Source organism: Uloborus diversus, chromosome 9, assembly GCF_026930045.1.
Source record: "Uloborus diversus isolate 005 chromosome 9, Udiv.v.3.1, whole genome shotgun sequence".
In the NCBI taxonomy this organism is placed as follows: Eukaryota; Metazoa; Arthropoda; class Arachnida; order Araneae; family Uloboridae; genus Uloborus; species Uloborus diversus.
The window spans coordinates 108750223-108758392 of NC_072739.1; the positions used below are offsets into that span (position 1 = coordinate 108750223).

The following is an 8170-nucleotide window of genomic DNA, read 5'->3' on the forward strand; positions in this document are numbered from 1 at the left end:
ATAAATTAATAAACAACAAAAATTGTTAGCATAGTCATCTTGCCCCGGTCTCCCCTACTACATTTTAAAAGCAGACCATGAACGCACAAAAACATAAGATAAATTACACATCGAATTTTTAAATCACTGAAAAGAATTAAAAACAGAAAAAAAAGTTTTTACGGTGAACAAATTGGAAATTAAAACCTATTAAGTAAAATTTCAAAATACTTGCAACCACGTTTTAATTCTGGTTCCGCACGGAATCGAACCGGGGACCTTCTGCGTGTAAAGCAGACGTGATAACCGCTACACCACGGAACCCACACTGAAATGTGCGCTAGGTGATTGCTGCCAAATGATGAAATGAGCCATATCAAACATAATTAAACAGAATCGGTTCCATTACAGTTGGCAAAAATAATCGTATCGCGTACTACATTTTAACAGGCAGACCTTGTATGCTTAAAAACAAAAGATAAATTTCACATCGAATTTTCGAATCACTGAGAAAATTTTAAAAAGAAAAAAGTTTTCACGGTAAAAAAATTAGAAATTAAAACCTATTAAGTACAAATTTGAAAATTCGTTCAACCACGTTTCGATTCTGGTTCCGCCCGGGACCGAACCGGGGACCTTTTGCGTGTAAAGCAGACGTGATAACCGCTACACCACGGAACCCATACCGAGATGTGCGTTAGGTGATTGCTGCCAAATGATGAAATGAACCATATCAAACATAATTAAACAGAATCGGTTCCATGACAGTTGGCAAAAATAATCGTATCGCGTACTACATTTTAACAAGAAGCATCTGTATGCACAAAAGCAAAAGATAAATTACACATCGAATTTAGAATCACTGAGAAAATTTAAAAAAGAAAAAAAATGTTTTTACGGTAAAAAAATTAGAACGTAAAACCTATTAAGGAAAATAATTCTACCCACGTTTCAATTCTGGTTCTGCCCGGGATCGAACCGGGGACCTTCTGCGTGTGAAGCAGACGTGATAACCGCTACACCACGGAACCCATACCGAGATGTGCGTTAGGTGATTTCTGCCAGAAGATGGAATGAGCAATATAGAACGTAATGAAACAGAATCGGTTCCATGACAGTTGGCAAAAGAAATCGTATTGCGTACTTCATTTTAACAGGCAGACCTTGTATGCACAAGAACAAAAGATAAATTTCACATCGAATTTTCGAATTACTGGGAAAATTTCAAACAGAAAAAAAAAATGTTTTCATGGTAAACAAATTAGAAATTAAAACCTATTAAGTATAAATTTCAAAATTCGTTCAGCCACGTTTAGATTCTGGTTTCGCCCGGGATCGAACCGGGGACCTTCTGCGTGTAAAGCAGACGTCATAACCGCGACACCACGGAACCCATACCGAGATGTGAGTTAGATGATTGCTGCTGGAAGATGAAATGAGCAATATCAAACATAATTAAACGGAATCGGTTCCATGACAGTTGACAAAACTAATCTTATCGCGTACTACATTTTAACAGGCAGACCCTGTATGCACAAATCAAAAGATAAATTACACATCAAATTTTCGAATCACTGAGAAAATTTAAAAAAGAAAAAATAAATGTTTTCACGGTAATCAAATTAGAAATTAAAACCTATGAAGTATAATTTCAAAATAATTTTAACCACATTTCACTTCTGGTTCCGCCCGGGATCGAACCAGGGACCTTCTGTGTGTAAAGCAGACGTGATAACCGCTACACTACGGAACCCATACCGAGATATGCGTTAGGTGATTGCTGCCAGAGGATGGAATGAGCAATATCAAACGTAATTAAACAGAATCGGTTCCATGACAGTTGGCAAAAGAAATCGTATCGCGTACTACATTTTAACAGGCAGGACATTGTATGCACAAAAACAAAAGATAAATTTCCCATCGAATTTTCGAATCACTGAGAAAATTTAAAAAAGAAAAAAATGTTTTCACGGTAATCAAATTAGAAATTAAAACCTATGAAGTATAATTTAAAAATAATTTTGACCACGTTTCAATTCTGGTTCCGGCCGGGATCTAACCGTGGACCTTCTGCGTGTAAAGCAGACGTGATAACCGCTACACCACGAAACCCATACCGAGATTTGAGTTAGATGATTGCTGACAGAAGATGAAATGAGCAATATCAAACGTAATTAAACAGAATCGGTTCCATGACATTTGGCAAAGGAAATCGTATCGCGTACTACATTTTAACAGGCAGGACTTTGTATGCACAAAAACAAAAGATAAATTTCACATCAAATTTTCGAATCACTGGAAAAGTTTAAAAAAGAAAAAAAATGATTTCTCGGTAAGCAAATTAGACATTAAAACCTATTAAGTATAAATTTCAGAATTCGTTCAGCCACGTTGTGATTCTGGTTCCGCCCGGGATCGAACCGGGGACCTTCTGCGTGTAAAGCAGACGTGATAACCGCTTCACCACGGAACCCATACCGAGATGTGCGTTAGGTGATTGCTGCCAGAAGATGGAATGAGCAATATCAAACGTAATTAAACAGAATCGGTTCCATGACATTTGGGAAAACTAATCGTATCGCGTACTACATTTTAACAGGCAGGACATTGTATTCACAAAAACAAAAGATAAATTTCCCATCGAATTTTCGAATTACTGAGAAAATTTAAAAAAGAAAAAGATGTTTTCACGGTAATCAAATTAGAAATTAAAACCTATGAAGTATAATTTCAAAATAATTTTGACCACGTTTCAATTCTGGTTCCGGCCGGGATCTAACCGTGGACCTTCTGCGTGTAAAGCAGACGTGATAACCGCTACACCACGAAACCCATACCGAGATTTGAGTTAGATGATTGCTGACAGAAGATGAAATGAGCAATATCAAACGTAATTAAACAGAATCGGTTCCATGACATTTGGCAAAGGAAATCGTATCGCGTACTACATTTTAACAGGCAGGACTTTGTATGCACAAAAACAAAAGATAAATTTCACATCAATTTTTCGAATCACTGGAAAAGTTAAAAAAAAAATGATTTCTCGGTAAGCAAATTAGAAATTAAAACCTATTAAGTATAAATTTCAGAATTCGTTCAGCCACGTTGTGATTCTGGTTCCGCCCGGGATCGAACCGGGGACCTTCTGCGTGCAAAGCAGACGTGATAACCGCTTCACCACGGAACCCATACCGAGATGTGCGTTAGGTGATTGCTGCCAGAAGATGGAATGAGCAATATCAAACGTAATTAAACAGAATCGGTTCCATGACCTTTGGGAAAACTAATCGTATCGCGTACTACATTTTAACAGGCAGACCCTGTATGCACAAAAGCAAAAGATAAATTACACATCAAATTTTCGCATCACTGAGAAAATTTAAAAAAGAAAAAAAAATGCTTTCACGGTAATCAAATTAGAAATTAAAACCTATGAAGTATAATTTCAAAATAACTTTAACCACGTTTCAATTCTGGTTCCGCCCGGGATTGAACCGTGGACCGTCTGCGTGTAAAGCAGACGTGATAACCGCTACACCACGGAACCCATACCGAGATGTGCGTTAGGTGATTGCTGCCAGAAGATGGAATGAGCAATATCAAACATAATTAAACGGAATCGGTTCCATGACAGTTGGCAAAACTAATCTTATCGCGTACTACATTTTAACAGGCAGACCCTGTATGCACAAAAGCAAAGATAAATTACACATCGAATTTTCGAATCACTGAGAAAATTTAAAAAAGAAAAAAAAATGTTTTCACGGTAATCAAATTGTAAATTAAAACCTATGAAGTATAATTTCAAAATAATTTTAACCACGTTTCACTTCTGGTTCCGCCCGGGATCGAACCGGGGACATTCTGCGTGTAAAGCAGACGTGATAACCGCTATACTACGGAACCCATACCGAGATGTTCGTTAGCTAATTGCTGCCAGAAGATGAAATGAGCAATATCAAACGTAATTAAACAGAATCGGTTCCATGACATTTGGCAAAGGAAATCGTATCGCGTACTACATTTTAACAGGCAGGACTTTGTATGCACAAAAACAAAAGATAAATTTCACAGCAATTTTTCGAATCACTGGAAAAGTTTAAAAAAAAAAATGATTTCTCGGTAAGCAAATTAGAAATTAAAACCTATTAAGTATACATTTCAGAATTCGTTCAGCCACGTTGTGATTCTGGTTCCGCCCGGGATCGAACCGGGGACCTTCTGCGTGCGAAGCAGACGTGATAACCGCTTCACCACGGAACCCATACCGAGATGTGCGTTAGGTGATTGCTGCCAGAAGATGGAATGAGCAATATCAAACGTAATTAAACAGAATCGGTTCCATGACCTTTGGGAAAACTAATCGTATCGCGTACTACATTTTAACAGGCAGACCCTGTATGCACAAAAGCAAAAGATAAATTACACATCAAATTTTCGAATCACTGAGAAAATTTAAAAAAGAAAAAAAAATGTTTTCACGGTAATCAAATTAGAAATTAAAACCTATGAAGTATAATTTCAAAATAACTTTAACCATGTTTCAATTCTAGTTCCGCCCGGGATTGAACCGTGGACCGTCTGCGTGTAAAGCAGACGTGATAACCGCTACACCACGGAACCCATACCGAGATGTGCGTTAGGTGATTGCTGCCAGAAGATGGAATGAGCAATATCAAACGTAATTAAACAGAATCGGTTCCATGACCTTTGGGAAAACTAATCGTATCGCGTACTACATTTTAACAGGCAGACCCTGTATGCACAAAAGCAAAAGATAAATTACACGTCGAATTTTCGAATCACAGAGAAAATTTAAAAAAGAAAAAAAAATGTTTTCACGGTAATCAAATTGTAAATTAAAACCTATGAAGTACAATTTCAAAATAATTTTAACCACGTTTCACTTCTGGTTACGCCCGGGATCGAACCGGGGACCTTCTGCGTGTAAAGCAGACGTGATAACCGCTACACTACGGAACCCATACCGAGATGTGCGTTAGGTGATTGCTGCTAGAAGATGGAATGAGTAATATCAAACGTAATTAAACAGAATCGGTTCCATGACAGTTGGCAAAAGAAATCGCATCGCGTACTACATTTTAACAGGCAGGACATTGTATGCACAAAAACAAAAGATAAATTTCCCATCGAATTTTCGAATCACTGAAAATATTTAAAAAAGAAAAAAATGTTTAACGGTAATCAAATTAGAAATTAAAACCTATGAAGTATAATTTCAAAATAATTTTGACCACGTTTCAATTCTGATTCCGGCCGGGATCTAACCGTGGACCTTCTGCGTGTAAAGCAGACGTGATAACCGCTACACCACGGAACCCATACCGAGGTTTGAGTTAGTTGATTGCTGACAGAAGATGAAATGAGCAATATCAAACGTAATTAAACAGAATCGGTTCCATGACAGTTGGCAAAGGAAATCGCATCGCGTACTATATTTTAACAGGCAGGACTTTGTATGCACAAAAACAAAAGATAAATTTCACATCAATTTTTCGAATCACTGGAAAAGTTAAAAAAAAAAAAAAATGATTTCTCGGTAAGCAAATTAGAAATTAAAACCTATTAAGTATAAATTTCAGAATTCGTTCAGCCACTTTGTGATTCTGGTTCCGCCCGGGATCGAACCGGGGACCTTCTGCGTGCAAAGCAGACGTAATAACCGCTTCACCACGGAACCCATACCGAGATGTGCGTTAGGTGATTGCTGCCAGAAGATGGAATGAGCAATATCAAACGTAATTAAACAGAATCGGTTCCATGACCTTTGGGAAAACTAATCGTATCGCGTACTACATTTTAACAGGCAGACCCTGTATGCACAAAAGCAAAAGATAAATTACACATCAAATTTTCGAATCACTGAGAAAATTTAAAAAAGAAAAAAAAATGCTTTCACGGTAATCAAATTAGAAATTAAAACCTATGAAGTATAATTTCAAAATAACTTTAACCACGTTTCAATTCTGGTTCCGCCCGGGATTGAACCGTGGACCGTCTGCGTGTAAAGCAGACGTGATAACCGCTACACCACGGAACCCATACCGAGATGTGCGTTAGGTGATTGCTGCCAGAAGATGGAATGAGCAATATCAAACATAATTAAACGGAATCGGTTCCATGACAGTTGGCAAAACTAATCTTATCGCGTACTACATTTTAACAGGCAGACCCTGTATGCACAAAAGCAAAGATAAATTACACATCGAATTTTCGAATCACTGAGAAAATTTAAAAAAGAAAAAAAAATGTTTTCACGGTAATCAAATTGTAAATTAAAACCTATGAAGTACAATTTCAAAATAATTTTAACCACGTTTCACTTCTGGTTCCGCCCGGGATCGAACCGGGGACCTTCTGCGTGTAAAGCAGACGTGATAACCGCTACACTACGGAACCCATACCGAGATGTGCGTTAGGTGATTGCTGCTAGAAGATGGAATGAGTAATATCAAACGTAATTAAACAGAATCGGTTCCATGACAGTTGGCAAAAGAAATCGCATCGCGTACTACATTTTAACAGGCAGGACATTGTATGCACAAAAACAAAAGATAAATTTCCCATCGAATTTTCGAATCACTGAAAATATTTAAAAAAGAAGAAAATGTTTAACGGTAATCAAATTAGAAATTAAAACCTATGAAGTATAATTTCAAAATAATTTTAACCACGTTTCACTTCTGGTTCCGCCCGGGATCGAACCGGGGACATTCTGCGTGTAAAGCAGACGTGATAACCGCTATACTACGGAACCCATACCGAGATGTTCGTTAGCTAATTGCTGCCAGAAGATGAAATGAGCAATATCAAACGTAATTAAACAGAATCGGTTCCATGACATTTGGCAAAGGAAATCGTATCGCGTACTACATTTTAACAGGCAGGACTTTGTATGCACAAAAACAAAAGATAAATTTCACATCAATTTTTCGAATCACTGGAAAAGTTAAAAAAAAAAAATGATTTCTCGGTAAGCAAATTAGAAATTAAAACCTATTAAGTACAAATTTCAGAATTCGTTCAGCCACTTTGTGATTCTGGTTCCGCCCGGGATCGAACCGGGGACCTTCTGCGTGCAAAGCAGACGTAATAACCGCTTCACCACGGAACCCATACCGAGATGTGCGTTAGGTGATTGCTGCCAGAAGATGGAATGAGCAATATCAAACGTAATTAAACAGAATCGGTTCCATGACCTTTGGGAAAACTAATCGTATCGCGTACTACATTTTAACAGGCAGACCCTGTATGCACAAAAGCAAAAGATAAATTACACATCAAATTTTCGAATCACTGAGAAAATTTAAAAAAGAAAAAAAAATGTTTTCACGGTAATCAAATTAGAAATTAAAACCTATGAAGTATAATTTCAAAATAACTTTAACCACGTTTCAATTCTGGTTCCGCCCGGGATTGAACCGTGTACCGTCTGCGTGTAAAGCAGACGTGATAACCGCTACACCACGGAACCCATACCGAGATGTTCGTTAGCTGATTGCTGCCAGAAGATGGAATGAGCAATATCAAACGTAATTAAACAGAATCGGTTCCATGACAGTTGGCAAAACTAATCTTATCACGTACTACATTTTAACAGGCAGACCCTGTATGCACAAAAGCAAAAGATAAATTACACGTCGAATTTTCGAATCACAGAGAAAATTTAAAAAAGAAAAAAAAAATGTTTTCACGGTAATCAAATTGTAAATTAAAACCTATGAAGTACAATTTCAAAATAATTTTAACCACGTTTCACTTCTGGTTCCGCCCGGGATCGAACCGGGGACCTTCTGCGTGTAAAGCAGACGTGATAACCGCTACACTACGGAACCCATACCGAGATGTGCGTTAGGTGATTGCTGCTAGAAGATGGAATGAGTAATATCAAACGTAATTAAACAGAATCGGTTCCATGACAGTTGGCAAAAGAAATCGCATCGCGTACTACATTTTAACAGGCAGGACATTGTATGCACAAAAACAAAAGATAAATTTCCCATCGAATTTTCGAATCACTGAAAATATTTAAAAAAGAAAAAAATGTTTAACGGTAATCAAATTAGAAATTAAAACCTATGAAGTATAATTTCAAAATAATTTTGACCACGTTTCAATTCTGATTCCGGCCGGGATCTAACCGTGGACCTTCTGCGTGTAAAGCAGACGT

At 37.4% G+C, this 8170-nt stretch overlaps 21 non-coding genes across 21 annotated transcripts; all 21 read right to left on the reverse strand.

Moving 5' to 3' along the window:
- Window positions 1-230: 230 nt before the first annotated feature.
- Window positions 231-303, reverse strand: Trnav-uac (transfer RNA valine (anticodon UAC)). Its single transcript has one exon. It is a non-coding gene; the product is annotated as a tRNA-Val (tRNA).
- A 284-nt stretch (window positions 304-587) lies between these two features.
- Trnav-uac (transfer RNA valine (anticodon UAC)) lies at window positions 588-660 on the reverse strand. Its single transcript has one exon. It is a non-coding gene; the product is annotated as a tRNA-Val (tRNA).
- Window positions 661-937: 277 nt separating this feature from the next.
- Trnav-cac (transfer RNA valine (anticodon CAC)) lies at window positions 938-1010 on the reverse strand. The gene has a single exon. It is a non-coding gene; the product is annotated as a tRNA-Val (tRNA).
- Window positions 1011-1659: 649 nt separating this feature from the next.
- Trnav-uac (transfer RNA valine (anticodon UAC)) lies at window positions 1660-1732 on the reverse strand. The gene has a single exon. It is a non-coding gene; the product is annotated as a tRNA-Val (tRNA).
- A 286-nt stretch (window positions 1733-2018) lies between these two features.
- On the reverse strand, window positions 2019-2091 carry Trnav-uac (transfer RNA valine (anticodon UAC)). Its single transcript has one exon. It is a non-coding gene; the product is annotated as a tRNA-Val (tRNA).
- A 288-nt stretch (window positions 2092-2379) lies between these two features.
- Trnav-uac (transfer RNA valine (anticodon UAC)) lies at window positions 2380-2452 on the reverse strand. The gene has a single exon. It is a non-coding gene; the product is annotated as a tRNA-Val (tRNA).
- A 286-nt stretch (window positions 2453-2738) lies between these two features.
- Window positions 2739-2811, reverse strand: Trnav-uac (transfer RNA valine (anticodon UAC)). Its single transcript has one exon. It is a non-coding gene; the product is annotated as a tRNA-Val (tRNA).
- Window positions 2812-3093: 282 nt separating this feature from the next.
- On the reverse strand, window positions 3094-3166 carry Trnaa-ugc (transfer RNA alanine (anticodon UGC)). The gene has a single exon. It is a non-coding gene; the product is annotated as a tRNA-Ala (tRNA).
- Window positions 3167-3453: 287 nt separating this feature from the next.
- Window positions 3454-3526, reverse strand: Trnav-uac (transfer RNA valine (anticodon UAC)). The gene has a single exon. It is a non-coding gene; the product is annotated as a tRNA-Val (tRNA).
- Window positions 3527-3812: 286 nt separating this feature from the next.
- Window positions 3813-3885, reverse strand: Trnav-uac (transfer RNA valine (anticodon UAC)). The gene has a single exon. It is a non-coding gene; the product is annotated as a tRNA-Val (tRNA).
- A 284-nt stretch (window positions 3886-4169) lies between these two features.
- Window positions 4170-4242, reverse strand: Trnaa-cgc (transfer RNA alanine (anticodon CGC)). Its single transcript has one exon. It is a non-coding gene; the product is annotated as a tRNA-Ala (tRNA).
- Window positions 4243-4529: 287 nt separating this feature from the next.
- On the reverse strand, window positions 4530-4602 carry Trnav-uac (transfer RNA valine (anticodon UAC)). Its single transcript has one exon. It is a non-coding gene; the product is annotated as a tRNA-Val (tRNA).
- Window positions 4603-4889: 287 nt separating this feature from the next.
- Window positions 4890-4962, reverse strand: Trnav-uac (transfer RNA valine (anticodon UAC)). Its single transcript has one exon. It is a non-coding gene; the product is annotated as a tRNA-Val (tRNA).
- A 285-nt stretch (window positions 4963-5247) lies between these two features.
- On the reverse strand, window positions 5248-5320 carry Trnav-uac (transfer RNA valine (anticodon UAC)). Its single transcript has one exon. It is a non-coding gene; the product is annotated as a tRNA-Val (tRNA).
- A 287-nt stretch (window positions 5321-5607) lies between these two features.
- Trnaa-ugc (transfer RNA alanine (anticodon UGC)) lies at window positions 5608-5680 on the reverse strand. Its single transcript has one exon. It is a non-coding gene; the product is annotated as a tRNA-Ala (tRNA).
- A 287-nt stretch (window positions 5681-5967) lies between these two features.
- Window positions 5968-6040, reverse strand: Trnav-uac (transfer RNA valine (anticodon UAC)). The gene has a single exon. It is a non-coding gene; the product is annotated as a tRNA-Val (tRNA).
- Window positions 6041-6326: 286 nt separating this feature from the next.
- Window positions 6327-6399, reverse strand: Trnav-uac (transfer RNA valine (anticodon UAC)). The gene has a single exon. It is a non-coding gene; the product is annotated as a tRNA-Val (tRNA).
- Window positions 6400-6684: 285 nt separating this feature from the next.
- Window positions 6685-6757, reverse strand: Trnav-uac (transfer RNA valine (anticodon UAC)). Its single transcript has one exon. It is a non-coding gene; the product is annotated as a tRNA-Val (tRNA).
- A 284-nt stretch (window positions 6758-7041) lies between these two features.
- Trnaa-ugc (transfer RNA alanine (anticodon UGC)) lies at window positions 7042-7114 on the reverse strand. The gene has a single exon. It is a non-coding gene; the product is annotated as a tRNA-Ala (tRNA).
- Window positions 7115-7401: 287 nt separating this feature from the next.
- Trnav-uac (transfer RNA valine (anticodon UAC)) lies at window positions 7402-7474 on the reverse strand. Its single transcript has one exon. It is a non-coding gene; the product is annotated as a tRNA-Val (tRNA).
- Window positions 7475-7762: 288 nt separating this feature from the next.
- Trnav-uac (transfer RNA valine (anticodon UAC)) lies at window positions 7763-7835 on the reverse strand. The gene has a single exon. It is a non-coding gene; the product is annotated as a tRNA-Val (tRNA).
- Between the last annotated feature and the right edge of the window lie 335 nt (window positions 7836-8170).